Source organism: Bufo gargarizans, chromosome 2, assembly GCF_014858855.1.
Source record: "Bufo gargarizans isolate SCDJY-AF-19 chromosome 2, ASM1485885v1, whole genome shotgun sequence".
Classification (NCBI taxonomy): domain Eukaryota; kingdom Metazoa; phylum Chordata; class Amphibia; order Anura; family Bufonidae; genus Bufo; species Bufo gargarizans.
In genome coordinates, this window is record NC_058081.1 from 43,251,772 (window position 1) to 43,266,362 (window position 14,591).

The 14,591-nt window shown below is 45.5% G+C and overlaps 2 non-coding genes across 2 annotated transcripts; one reads left to right on the forward strand and one right to left on the reverse strand.

Moving 5' to 3' along the window:
- Window positions 1–7,271: 7,271 nt before the first annotated feature.
- On the reverse strand, window positions 7,272–7,344 carry TRNAV-CAC. Its single transcript has one exon. It is a non-coding gene; the product is annotated as a tRNA-Val (tRNA).
- A 3,692-nt stretch (window positions 7,345–11,036) lies between these two features.
- TRNAV-CAC lies at window positions 11,037–11,109 on the forward strand. The gene has a single exon. It is a non-coding gene; the product is annotated as a tRNA-Val (tRNA).
- Window positions 11,110–14,591: the final 3,482 nt, after the last annotated feature.

Sequence of the window (14,591 nt, forward strand, 5' to 3'; positions counted from 1 at the left end):
TGAAAATCGCAGCATGCTCTATTTTGTGCGTTTTTCACGCAACGCAGGCCCCATAGAAGTGAATGGGGCTGCGTGAAAATCGCAAGCATCCGCAAGCAAGTGAAGAAGTTCGGGCTTGGGTACTAAACATGCCGATTTTTCTCACGCGCGTGCAAAACGCATTAAAATGTGTTGCACTTGCGCGAAAAAATCACGCATTTTCCCGCAACGCACCCGCATCTAGTTCGTCGTGTTAGTAATAAATTTGAGTCAATATGTTTTACCTTTATTTAGAATAAAAAATTCTAAATTTATAGAACATTTTGAAAAAAATCTCAATTTGAATTTCTCTGCTTTCAAGGCAGACAGTGATACCTCGTGAAATAGTGATTACTTTGTATAGTGAAAAATGTAAAAGTGTAAAATAGTGATTACACTGGATTGTATACACCTGTGGAAATGCGAACACATGAATTCAATGTTTTTTTTAGATGTTTTCTAATACTTTTGTCTCTATAACTGAGGATATATGAAAATTAAAGGACTGATATTTATATATAATGTAGATAAAAGGTATGGTGGCTCACTCCGTTTATAGCAATGGATAGGTGCTGCCAAGCCTTAAGACTCACCCAGTCATATAGAAAATGGAAGTATAAAAAATGTAGAGAGGCTGAGCACTCTCCACCTGGACCACACAGAGATACGGACAAGGTGAGTAATGGTGACAATATTTATTACACCTAATGCAGATTCAACGGTTAAAATATAATGCTAAAACAATAACATATAACAAATAATACGAATAATAAAAACAGTGGATAGCAGTCTAATAAAGAACAATTCTGAATAAAAGCAGCATCATAAATATCGAAATATACAGTAAAATTACATAGTATATAAATCGCAATGATAAAGGGTGCTATGAGGGACTCCAAATGGCATGTGGAACCCTTAAAGATGAATATAATTAGTTGGAATTCGATGTGATGAAAAATCGATATTCTGAAAAATCGGTAAATGTTTGTCGATAAAGTGCTCAGTGTTTATTCGAATAGATGTCCAGACAAAATTCGATAAATTCTATTCGATTATTTAAGCAGATTCGACATATATCCCCTGAATGGCATACAATGATTGCACTTTCGATTGCCGTCTGACTAGAGCACACAGTGGCGTCCCACGTGGCTAATGGTGTCAGATCCGTAGGTTCCTGGTAATGGTGATTCAACTGGAGCAGTTCAGGCGATTTTGCAGTCCCCGATATCAATATTCTCCAGCGGTCTTCCCAGCTTTTTCAGGTATAACGAGTATGTAGGTGAAGTTTAGCGTTTATCAAGACCCAGTTGGTTTTAGGTCAGAATGTTCGCTGTATGCCAGAGAATCGAAGATTCAACAGGGTAAAGATCCAAGTCCAAGATGTGGGGGTCAAGACGTGTTCATCAGCTGATGTGCGGGTCTTAAAGTAACCAGACGCGTTTCGAATATATGTCGGGGATATATGTTGAATCTGCTTAAATAATCTAATAGAATTTATCAAATTTTGTCTGGACATCTATTCGAATAAACACTGAACACTTTATCGACAAACATTTATCGATTTTTCAGAATATCAATTTTTCATCACATCGAATTCCAACTACCGTAATTATATTCATCTTTAAGCGTTCCACATGCCATTTGGAGTCCCTCATAGCACCCTTTATCATTGCGATTTATATACTATGTAATTTTACTGTATATTTCGATATTTATGATGCTGCTTTTATTCAGAATTGTTCTTTATTAGACTGCTATCCACTGTTTTTATTATTCGTATTATTCGTTATATGTTATTGTTTTAGCATTATATTTTAACAGTTGAATCTGCATTAGGTGTAATAAATATTGTCACCATTACTCACCTTGTCCGTATCTCTGTGTGGTCCAGGTGGTGTCACAACCAGACAGCTGAGAAGCTCTGACCTGAACCTCCTCCTTGACTTCCTTTGTTGTGGTATTCAGTTACTCATCTCGTTAGCCTCTCTCAGCTGTCATGTGTTGGACTAATTGCTTCCCTTTAAATTCCTCCCCAGAATGCTTTTCTGGGCGGCTTATACTTCTTCCTGGAGTGTGTGTGCATGCTGGTCTTGTTCTCCTCTCTGCTACAAAGTTAAGTGTTGAATATTTATCTGCTATTTTCTGTTTGCTGGATCCCAGGTGACCCTGACTCCCTCCGTATCTTGTGTAGGGAGCCGGTGGTCGTGTCCCCTCACTATTGTAGGGTGCTCAGGGGTTATATAGTCAAGGTACGTGGATATGCAAACCTCCACCATTCGGATCTTTGCATAGGCTGAGCAGCCAGGGAAAGTGCCAGGTCTTCTGCAGGGGTCTCCCTTTTGTTCCTTAGCTTTTGGATCCAGCGTGTCATTTATACATGTTGCTTTGCCTTGTTTCCTGTACACCGTCCGTGACATTATAAGCCGCCGAAACCGTCTCAAGCATGGATCCGGTTTCACTTTTGGCTGAACGCCTTCAGGGTCTTTCATTGGAGGTAGCTGATCTCCGCAGGACTTTTTCTCAGCTTCAAGTGACCGGTTCAGCTGGCGTTCATGGAGTTTGTTCTGAGCCTAAGATCTCGCTCCCGGATACGTTCTCCGGGGGTAGTGAGAATTTTGTGCGTTTTAGAGAGGCTTGCAAACTCCATTTTCGCCTTCTTCCCCATTCCTCTGGTGATGAGGAACGGAGAGTGGGGATCATTATATCGCTGCTCAGAGGTAACGCTCAGTCCTGGGCCTTTTCGCTGCCGGAGGGGGCACGGCCTCTCGGTTAAGTGGATGAATTCTTTGTAGCCCTGGGTCAGATATATGATGATCCGGATCGTATTGCTCTGGCTGAGTCTAGACTACGTCTATTATGCCAGGGTAAACAATCCGCAGAAATATACTGCTCAGAATTTCGGAGATGGGCAGTTGATACTGGTTGGAATGATGCTGCACTCCGAAGTCAATTTTGCCATGGTCTTTCAGAGGGATTGAAAGATGCATTTGCCTTTCATGAGAGGCCTATTTCTTTGGACTCTGCTATGTCTCAGGCCGTTCGTATTGACAGGCGTCTTAGAGAGAGAGGAGAGATGTCCCCTTCCTGTCATACGCAGTTCTAGGACAGTGCAGCGGTCCCATTCTGTGCACAGGGGTCTCAGTCGCCGTCAGCCCCTTCTGAGCAGGAGCCCATGCAGCTGGGGTTGATTGCTTCTGACAATAGAAGATTCAGCTCGCATGGGAGGGTTTGTTTTTGTTGTGGAGGTATAAATCATTTGGCAAATATTTGTCCCTCTAGGAGATTCAGGCAGTTTTCTGGGAGTAATAAAGAAACAAACAGGAAAAAATCTTTTAAAAATGTTCCGTCTGTTACTATTGGCAGGGTTGAGGCGGAAATTGAAGGTTTTCCGTTTGCTTGTAGTTCCCGTTTTGTCCTGCTGGCTAGGGTGGCGCTAGAGAGCAAGAACATTTTTTGTGAGATTTTTGTGGATAGTGGAGCAGCGGTCAATCTCATTGATAATCAATTTGCGATAACTCATGGTTTCCAGGTGCGCACTTTGGGAAAGGATATTCCTGTTTTTGCTATCGATTCCGCTCCACTTTCTCAGAAATCATTAAAGGGCATAGTTCACAATATCCGTTTAATTGTGAGTGATGCTCATGTTGAGGATGTGTCATGTTTCGTCCTTAGCGGTTTGCCTACCCCTCTGGTGTTGGGGCTGCCCTGGCTCACTAAGCATAACCCCACCATTGATTGGCAAGCGAGGCAAATAAATGGTTGGAGTGACTTTTGCAGAGAGAATTGCCTCATGACATCTGTTTCTGAGGTTGCTACTAAGACTGTACCATCTTTTCTCTCAGAATTTTCGGATGTCTTCTCTGAGAGTGGAGTTCAGGATTTGCCCCCGCACAGGGAGTACGATTGCCCTATTAATCTCATCCCAGACGCCAAGCTGCCTAAATCTCGTTTATACAATCTTTCCCAACCTGAGAGGATCGCTATGCGTGCTTATATCTCTGAGAGTCTGAGAAAAGGACACATACGACCCTCGAAGTCACCTGTTGCCGCTGGTTTTTTCTTTGTTAAGAAAAAAGATGGTTCTTTAAGACCTTGTCTGGATTTTAGGGAGCTGAACAGTATCACAATTCGTGACCCTTATCCGCTTCCTCTGATCCCGGACCTGTTTAACCAGGTTGTTGGGGCTAAAGTCTTTTCCAAATTAGATCTAAGAGGGGCATACAACCTGGTGAGGGTCAGAGAAGGGGACGAATGGAAGACAGCCTTCAATACCCCTGAGGGCCATTTTGAAAATTTGGTTATGCCTTTTGGTTTGATGAATGCCCCAGCCGTTTTTCAGCATTTCGTGAACAGCATTTTTTATCATTTGATGGGAAAATTTGTATTGGTGTATTTGGATGACATTTTGATTTTTTCTCCCGATTTCAAAACTCATAAGGAACATTTACGTCAGGTCTTGCTCATCCTGCGGGAGAATAAATTATATGCGAAACTGGAAAAATGTGTGTTTGCGGTTCCAGAAATTAAATTTTTGGGGTTTCTTCTCTCCGCTTCTGGTTTTCGCATGGACCCCAAGAAGGTCCGCGCTGTGCTTGAATGGGAGCTTCCTGAGAATCAGAAGGCGCTGATGCGTTTTTTGGGCTTTGCCAATTATTACAGTAAGTTCATTTTGAATTATTCTTCTATTGTTAAACCACTCACTGATATGACCAGAAAGGGGGTAGATTTTTCTTCTTGGTCAGTAGAGGCGCGTAAGGCTTTTTCTAATATCAAGGAGAGTTTTGCTTCCGCTCCCATCTTGGTGCAACCTGATGTTTCTTTACCCTTCATAGTTGAGGTTGATGCTTCTGAGGTGGGTGTGGGGGCGGTCTTGTCTCAGGGTTCCTCTCCTGCCAATTGGCGACCGTGTGCCTTTTTCTCAAGAAAACTCTCCTCCGCAGAGAGAAATTACGATGTGGGAGATAGGGAATTGTTGGCCATCAAGTTGGCTTTTGAGAAATGGCGCCATTGGCTAGAGGGAGCCAGACACCCTATTACCGTATTTACTGACCATAAAAATCTGGCCTACTTGGAGTCAGCCAAGCGTCTGAACCCGAGACAGGCCAGATGGTCTTTGTTCTTTTCTAGGTTTAATTTTGTTGTCAAGTTCCGCCCTGGAGTTAAGAATGTGAAGGCAGATGCCCTGTCACGTTGTTTTCCGGGAGGCAGGAATTTTGAAGACCCGGGTCCCATTTTGGCTGAAGGTGTGGTGGTCTCGGCTCTTTTTCCTGAATTGGAGGCAGAGGTGCAGGCAGCCCAGTCAGAGGCTCCTGATCTTTGTCCTCCTGGGAGGTTGTTTGTGCCTCTCGCTTTAAGACACAAGAATTTTTAAAGAACACCACGATACGGTCCTTGCTGGGCACCCGGGGGTAAGAGCCACACTGGATCTCATCGCTCGGAGATTCTGGTGGCCTGCGCTTCGTAAGTCGGTTGAGGGTTTTGTGGCAGCCTGCGAGACTTGCGCTCGTGCCAAAGTCCCTCATTCACGGCCATCAGGTCCTCTCCTTCCCTTACCCATTCCTTCCCGTCCTTGGACACATCTGTCCATGGACTTCATAACGGACCTGCCTCGTTCCTCGGGGAAGACTGTGATTCTGGTGGTGGTGGACCGTTTTAGCAAAATGGTGCATTTCATCCCTTTTCCTGGTTTGCCCAATGCTAAGACGCTGGCGCAGGCATTTATTGATCACATTGTCAAATTGCACGGTATTCCATCAGACATAGTCTCTGATAGGGGCACGCAGTTTGTTTCCAGATTCTGGAAGGCTTTCTGTTCTCGCTTGGGGGTTCGGTTGTCATTCTCTTCTGCTTTCCACCCGCAGTCGAATGGCCAGACAGAGCGCGTCAATCAGAATCTGGAGACATATCTGCGCTGTTTTGTGGCGGAGAATCAAGAGGATTGGTGTTCTTTTTTGTCCCTTGCTGAGTTTGCTTTAAATAACCGTCGTCAGGAGTCCTCTGATAAGTCACCATTTTTTGGTGCATATGGGTTTCATCCGCAGTTTGGGACTTTCTCGGGAGAGGGGTCTTCTGGTTTACCTGAAGAGGACAGATTCTCCTCGTCTTTGTCATCTATTTGGCAAAAGATTCAGGATAATCTAAAGAGCATGAGTGAGAGATATAAGCGTGTGGCAGATAAGAGACGTGTGCTTGGTCCGGACCTGAATGTTGGTGATGTGGTGTGGTTGTCCACCAAGAATATCAAATTGAAGGTTCCCTCCTGGAAGTTGGGTCCTAGGTTTATTGGGCCTTACAAAATCCTGTCTGTCATCAATCCTGTTGCATACCGTCTTGATCTTCCTCAGACTTGGAAGATCCATAATGTTTTTCATAAGTCCTTATTGAAACCTTATGTTCAACCCATTGTACCCTCGCCTTTGCCTCCTCCTCCGATTATGGTTGATGGGAATCTTGAATTTCATGTCTCTAGGATTGTGGATTCTCGTCTTGTCCGCGGTTCTCTTCAGTACCTTGTTCATTGGGAGGGGTATGGTCCTGAGGAGAGGATGTGGGTCCCAGTGACGGACATTAAGGACTCTCGTCTCATCAGGGCTTTCCATAGGTCCCATCCTGAGAAGGTGGGTTCTGAGTGTCCGGAGTCCACTCGTAGAGGGAGGGGTACTGTCACAACCAGACAGCTGAGAAGCTCTGACAGAGGCCTTTCAGAACCTCCTCCTTGACTTCCTTTGTTGTGGTATTCAGTTACTCATCTCGTTAGCCTCTCTCAGCTGTCATGTGTTGAACTAATTGCTTCCCTTTAAATTCCTGCCCAGAATGCTTTTCTGGGCGGCTTATACTTCTTCCTGGAGTGTGTGTGCATGCTGGTCTTGTTCTCCTCTCTGCTACAAAGTTAAGTGTTGAATATTTATCTGCTATTTTCTGTTTGCTGGATCCCAGGTGACCCTGACTCCCTCCGTATCTTGTGTAGGGAGCCGGTGGTCGTGTCCCCTCACTATTGTAGGGTGCTCAGGGGTTATATAGTCAAGGTATGTGGATATGCAAACCTCCACCATTCGGATCTTTGCATAGGCTGAGCAGCCAGGGAAAGTGCCAGGTCTTCTGCAGGGGTCTCCCTTTTGTTCCTTAGCTTTTGGATCCAGCAAGTCATTTATGCATGTTGCTTTGCCTTGTTTCCTGTACACCGTCCGTGACAGGTGGAGAGTGCTCAGCCTCTCTACATTTTTTTATAAATTTTTGATATTTATATATAAAAGTGTTTCTGCCCGGTTTCGAACCGGGGACCTTTCGCGTGTGAGGCGAACGTGATAACCACTACACTACAGAAACTGAAGTGATTTGCCAATATGAGGCACCGTGATTCAGAAATCCCTAAGTTTTTTTTTTATTGAAAACACCTTTATTACAATAAAATCGTCAAACATACATACTTAGTGCTGCCCAGGCCACGAGGCAGCACTTAATAAATACTTGCAATAGTCTTTCATAGCATGGTATTGTTAGGTGACGCCAGGCTAACCTACACTATACATCACAATGCATGCTACACTAGCATTCCTATTTAATCACTTACCATTCAACAAAGCATTTAGACAGTGATGAGGGGAGAAGGATGGGAAGGAGGGGGTAGGGAGGGGGGATCACATGCCCCAAGCTTTATTTAAAGGACAGACACAAAAGGGGGGAGAGGGTTTTAGTCCTCTTCTTCGTCTACGTCCAAAATGTTGTAATCCCGCAACAGGCTGTGGGTAAACCTGCGGCAGTCCAGGACGGACATGCTCTCCCTCCTGGGGATGAGTCGGTTCCTGGCAAGCCATATAGCATCCTTAAAACAGTTCATAAGGCGCATGGCCTCAACAGTATGAATCCCAGGAAATAGTCTGTACAACACCGAGGTGTGTTGCAGGCTGTTCCTGGGCACAGAGTCTTTGAGTTCATGTTCCAGGGCATCAAACAGGCCCTGCGCAAAGGATCACTCCCAGAACAGGTGATAAGATGTTTCCTCTGAAGTGGAACCTGGGGCAGTACAGGGTTTTGCATAGGTTGTGGGCGTGCATTAATGACCGTATAGGCAAGCCTCCCAGGATGGCCATCCATGATAAGTCCTTGTGCCCTTTGGTTAACCTGTCTGAAGACACATTAGTCCATACTGTCTCTGCGGTGTCATCAGGGAGCCCTGGAATTGACTCCACCAAGTCCTTCGCTCTGATTATCATGTGGATTGTCGTTGCCCTCCAGTTGATGTTCCCTCACAAACCTGACAATATCTCCTTAATACCAGGGAGCGTGCTAATGGTAAGGGATGGAGCTGTCGCACTTGTCCCAACCTAGACCCCTCCAGAGGGGCAGGAGGAAGAAGTGAGACATGGCCTTGCCCGCAGAGCCGTTTGCAGTTGTCAGAGTCCGGCGAACGCTGTCACAAACAAAGGCAATCCGCAAAAAATTGGGCAGGTCCGGAATGCCGTTCGCACCCTTGCGGGGCTTTTTATACATGATGGCTCGCTTTACTCTGTTTATTTTGGAGCCCCAAACAAAGTGAAACACTGTTCTGGTGATGGCCCTAGAAACGGTGGCAAGAGTGGGCCATGCCTGTGCGGTGTACTGTAGTACAGGCATAACTTTGTTACGCAGAAAGAGTGCTTTGCCCTCAATAGTGAGCTGCCCAAGGCTCCATAGTCCAATCCTTTGGTTCACCTTGGTCAAGCGGTCTTTCCAAGATTTGAGGGCTGCGCCTTCCTTCCCGAACCAGACTCCCAGGATCTGGATGAAGTCTGATTTGATGGTAAATGGGAACGGGGCAGAGGAAGCCAGTTGCCAGTCGCCGAAGTACATAGCTTCTGACTTCCCGCAGTTGACTTTGGCCCCTGAAGCTTGTCCGAACTCCTCGCAAGTCTGGACGAGTGCAGTCACCAAACGCCAGCCAGCGCAGAAGATGGTCACGTCGACGATGTACAGCAAGCACTTGACCTTGTGGTATCCCGGTCCTGGTGCAGTGATCCCTCTGATCTCTCCATTCTGCCGAATAGACTCCGCAAAGAACTGTTTAACACATACAAAAAGGAGAGGTGATAGAGGGCAGCCTTGTCTGACCCCAGAGAGGACAGAAAAAGGGTCATTCTTCCAGCCGTTCACCAACACCGTGCTTTAAATATCAAGTTACATCAGGTTAACAAACAAACAGAACCTCCTGCCCAGACCCAGCTTGTGCAACGCCTTGCCCATGAATTCATGAGAGACTTAGTCAAAGACCTTCTCCTGATCGAGGCTGACCAGGGCCGCGTGTACACGGCGGTCTTTGATGTATTGTACCATGTCTCTAATGTGAGCAAGAATATTTGCGATCCTGCGGCCAGGAATGCCGCAGGTCTGATCCGGGTGGACGATCCTGCCGATGACAATCTTCAGCCAGTTGGCCAGTACCTTGACGAGGATCTTGTAGTCCAGGTTCAGGAGAGAGATGGGATGCCAGTTTTTCAGATCACATCTCTTCCCCTTCCCTCAACGATGGGGTCATTCTACTCTCCACCACCATCTCCTCATAGAGTTCCAGCAGGTCTGGACAGATCAGATCCCCCAGCGCTACATTGAGCTCCGCTGGAAAACCGTCACTGCCCTGCCGGACTTAAAGGATCTAGCGGCAGAGAGCTGCTCCCCCACCGTCAGAGTGTCATCCATTGCCTCCACACCTGCAGGATCAAGATGGTTAGGAAATTATCAGCGGCTGTCAGGTCGGTGTTCTTCATGGAGTAATGGTCGCTGTACTAGTCTTTGACGACTCCCTTCACTTCCTCCTTCCTTGATCGCATGTTGTGGTCCTTGTCCCGAAGTTCATTCAGGGGCGAGTGGCCGGCGTGGAGTTTCCTGTAAAAGAACAAGTTGCATTTCTCATCGTTCTCCAGGTTCTCCACCTTGGAATGGAAGATGATTCGCTTGGATTCCTCCCCAAAATGCCTTTTCAGGCTCTTTTTGGTTTCCTCTAGTTCCTCTCTAACGCTCCAGCCGCACAGATGAAGGTCTTGCAGGGATCGCAGCTGACGCTGCAGCTCTCTGAAGTTCCTCTTCTTCTCATACGCCTGTTGTTGTTGCTTGGCGTGAAAGAAACAACGAAACAGGACTTTAACATATTCCCACCAGTCACTAGTCCGTTCAAACAAACATTTGTCATTCCCCCAAGCTATGTAGATCTCTCTAAGCTCCTCACGATTCAATACAGCGCAGTTCACCTTCCAGGATCCAGGGCCGGGAGGGGAACCCGTCACCAAGGACACACTGGACCTGAATGGGATCTTAGAAGAAGCAAGGGTGTATAGAGTGTGTGTGTGTGTGTGGGGGGGGGGGGGGGGGGGGGCGATAACAAGTACCATCCTACATACATAAAATGGTGTGATTGCCCCCATGTGTTGCCCAAGCTAAACACTCTAGGGGGCCTATACAATCTGCATAGACCAGGGGTGCACAACCTTGGTTAGTCCAAGGACCATATTCTCAGATTGTACTGCTCCCTGGAGGCTCCAATAAAACAACTTCTTAAACTAAATTTCAGAAATTATTGACTATTTGTAATTGTAGACACTATGGCCCTGATTTATCATACCTTCACTCCAGAACTCTGGCGTTAAAAAGTAGCAAAAATAGGGCTTTTGCGACTTTTTGCACTCGCACAAAACTTTGCCACTTTTTGCTTTTTTACACCACTTACTCCAGTTTTGTAATGTGGGTGGGAAAGAGGGCGTGGTTAGCTATGTTAATGTTTTTCACTCCAGAATTATCATTGAGACTTTTTTTTTTTTAAGTTCCAAAAATGTCTTAATCTCATTCCAGGAGGAAGGTGGAGTAGGAAAACTGGAGTAGCTTTATTAGACAAAAGAATAAGACAAATTTATCAAACAACGCGTGACTCAACCAAAACTCCGACACTGACTCAACTAAAACTGACTTGAGATATTTCCCTCATGGTAAATTCTCCCCTATAACTTAGGCGTTTCTGAATCACGATGCCTCAGATTGGAAAAATAACTTAAGTTTCTGTAGTGTAGTGGTTATCACGTTCGCCTCACACGCGAAAGGTCCCCGGTTCGAAACCGGGCAGAAACTTTTTTATAGCTATCAGTTCTTTACATTTTTATATATCCTCACTATTTAGACAAAATTAATAGAAAACGTTCCTTTATCATTGAATTCTGGTGTCTGCATTGCCACAGGTGTATAAAATCCAATCCCTGCCTTTACACACACTTGTATAAGAATGGCTTGTCCTAAAGAGCTCACTGAACTCCAGCGTGGTTCTGTATTTGGAGGTCACTGCTGCAACAAGTAAGGCCCGGGCTACACTGCAACTTTTTGTAGCGCAGCTGATTGTGAACTGTAGATGTCATTCAATATTTAAAATCAACCGCGATACAAAAAGTTGCAGTGTAGCCCAGGCCTTACTTCTTGAAACTTTTTCTCCGTCCCTTCCCCCTATACAAAACCTACCTCATCCTAATGATACACACCTCAGCTGCTGTAGAACCTCTTAATGCACACCTCAGCTGCTGCAGAACCTCATAATACACACCTCAGCTGCTGTGGAACCTCATAATACACACCACAGCTGCTTCAGAACCTCATAATACACACCTCAGCTGCTGTAGAATCTCCTAATACACACCTCAGCTGCTGTAGAACCCCCTAATACACACCTCAGCTGCTGCAGAACCTCATAATACACACCTCAGCTGCTGTAGAACCACATAATACACACCTCAGCTGCTGTACAACAACATCATAACACACACTACAGTTGCTTCAGAACCTCATAATACACACCACAGCTGCTTCAGAACCTCATAATACACACCTCAGCTGCTGTAGAGCCTCATAAAAGACACCACAGCTACTGCAACTCTCCGTTACTTCACATGGTTTTAATGTTATGGCTGATCAGTGTGTGTGTGGTTGTATATACACAATCTCCATAGACCAGGGGGGCACAGCCAAGGACCACATTCTCAGATTGTACTGCCCCCAGAGGCTGCAATATAACAACTTCCTCAACTACATTTTGGAAATTATTGACTATTTGTAATATCATTTGAGAACCACAGTGCCTCAGGTTGGTAAGTCAGTTAGGTTTCTGTAGTGTAGTGGTTATCACATTCGCCTCCCGTGAGAAAGGTTCCCAGTTTAAAACCAGACACAAACACTTTTATATATAGATATCAGTCCTTTACTTTTCATATATCCTCGCTGTACCGACAAAAATATTAAACATCTCAAAAGAAATTGAATTCAGGTGTTGGCATTGCCACAGGTGTATAAAATCCAGCCCCTGCCTTTACTACAAAACAGGGGTACTCATGTGCGTTTTGTGAAAGTCCACATACCTGGGTCTGCTGTAAGGTAGAGGTCTGAGATGCAAAAAAATAAAACCAAAAAATCTTCCAACTGCAGAGAGAGTAGGAGGGGACAGAGAAAGGATGGGAGTGGTAGTAGCGAAAATAATGGTGATACTTGTACTCATGGTGGCAGTCCTCACTCTGGCCTTGGCCATACAGTGATGGGAGGGCACACCATGGTTTTGAAGGAGACCCCCTGCCTGATGGTGGATCAGGTGCCCTTAGTGTCAGTGAGTTTGGGGGGTTGGTGGATGCAAGTCTGGTTTTGCAGGTAACAGATGGACCGTTTTACTGGAAGCAGTTCCCAAATGCACGTGCTAACAAAGGTAGACACAGTTTTTATCACACACGTGTCTCATAGGCGGCTTTCCCAAGGCTGTGTATGGGTTGAGGAAGTGGGGGGGGGGGGGGGGGGGGGTGTCTAAAAAGAATAAAGTTCCCCTCTGAGTTTCTTTTCACAGATAATTTTTGCAATCCTCCCAACTCTGTCAAGGGGTGCAAGTTCTCAATCTGAAGATCTATATGGCCACCCTGTTTCCAGGCCTGAAGGTTAATTTGTCAGGCAAAAATCCCGACCCCAGCTCTCCCCCGCCACCCCTTCAATCCTCCTACACGTCAAACGTGGTGCAAAAATATCTGTGTGGTAAGATTTTGTAGCAGAGGTGTTCAAATAGTCTCAAAAGGCAGTCCTGCAACATTTGTGCTCCACAGTCTGCCATAAAAATGTTAATAAAATGACCCCCGATAACTTTGAAAATTTGCTTACAGACCTTTGAAGCCGTAAACAACATAGGCACCAGCTACCTAAAAGAACTGCAGCCCTACAGTCCTTGCTGTCCCCTCAAACGCTCCACACCCAGGAACCACCATAAAACATTTGGAGCCAGATCCTTCTGCCGTGCCGCCTCCACTCTTTGGAATGCTTTTCTGGATCTGTAAGGATAGGTTCACATGGAGGATTTTGGGTGCGGATTTCAACACTGCGGCCAAAACCAGCTCCCACAGCTCAGGCGGCCGAGAGTTTTTGCAGTGCAGCTTTAAAGACCATGCCAAAAATGTACAGGTCCATTCTTGTCGTGGTTGCCCCGCGGATGCCTCGCAAAGCTCCTCGCAGGCCTAGTCATAAATGAGCCGACTCTTACAGCAGCATAGGGGGGAATCTAAGACCCCAGTGTGTAGAGTTTTTTATTTTTACTTAATATGTGCATACATTTTTTTATTTTATATTAAATTATGGGTTTTTTTTCAGATTTGTATTATTATTACATTATTTATAACATTTTACTACATTATGGAATTACTATTTTACAACTTTTTTTTTAAATCTTATCTTAGCATACTCCCATCTCACAGGCTGGTTTTAGGACAACACTAGTGAGCCCTAACAGAAGGCTTAGGCCGGGTTCACACCACTATTTCTTTTCTGTTCTTCTGGTCCATCAGAAGACCTGGAGAAAAAACAGATCCTGTAAAAAAAAAAAATGTATCCTGAGCATCCCTTCTGCATATTTTGCATCCATTTGAGCCATTTCTGTCTGAGATCCGTTGCAAACGGATGCAAAATGTACATAACGGATGCTCAGGATACGTTTTTTTTCCTGGTCCTCTGACAGATCAGAAGAAGGAAAAATGAAACGGTGATGTGAACCTGGCCTTACTGAGCAGACAGACCCAAGATTCCTTGTAGGTAATCAGGGCTAACGCAGGGCACCCCAGTCTCCAATGGGGTCATGGGAAACCAGTTGACCCGATCATAGAGGGGAGAATAAATGGGTAAACAGCTGGGATTGGAGCATCTGCCGACCCTGGCTGTGAAGCAGGAGCCTGCACAATAACCCAGAGATGTTCGTAACAGCTCGTTTTTAGAGCAGGAGCGCTCCAGGAGTCACTAATCCATCGTTCCTGCAGTGACCTGCACCACCCCCTGTCAAGAGGTCATTAAGTGGTCAAATAAAAGTAAAAATACATTAAAACCTCACTGATCGCCTCCCAGTCCCATTAGGTCACTTCCCGGGTTCTATGCAGGTTTCTATTTCCTGGTCTCTCTCAACATGGCTAATGCAGTGACACTGGGTTAGTGTACGGTACTTTGCTATGCCATTTGTGTGCTTCCAAGAGCTGAACATGGGAACACAGCTTAGTTATTGTGCCTTAGGCCTCTTGCGCATGAACATTGTTCATCCGCAATTTGAATGGGTC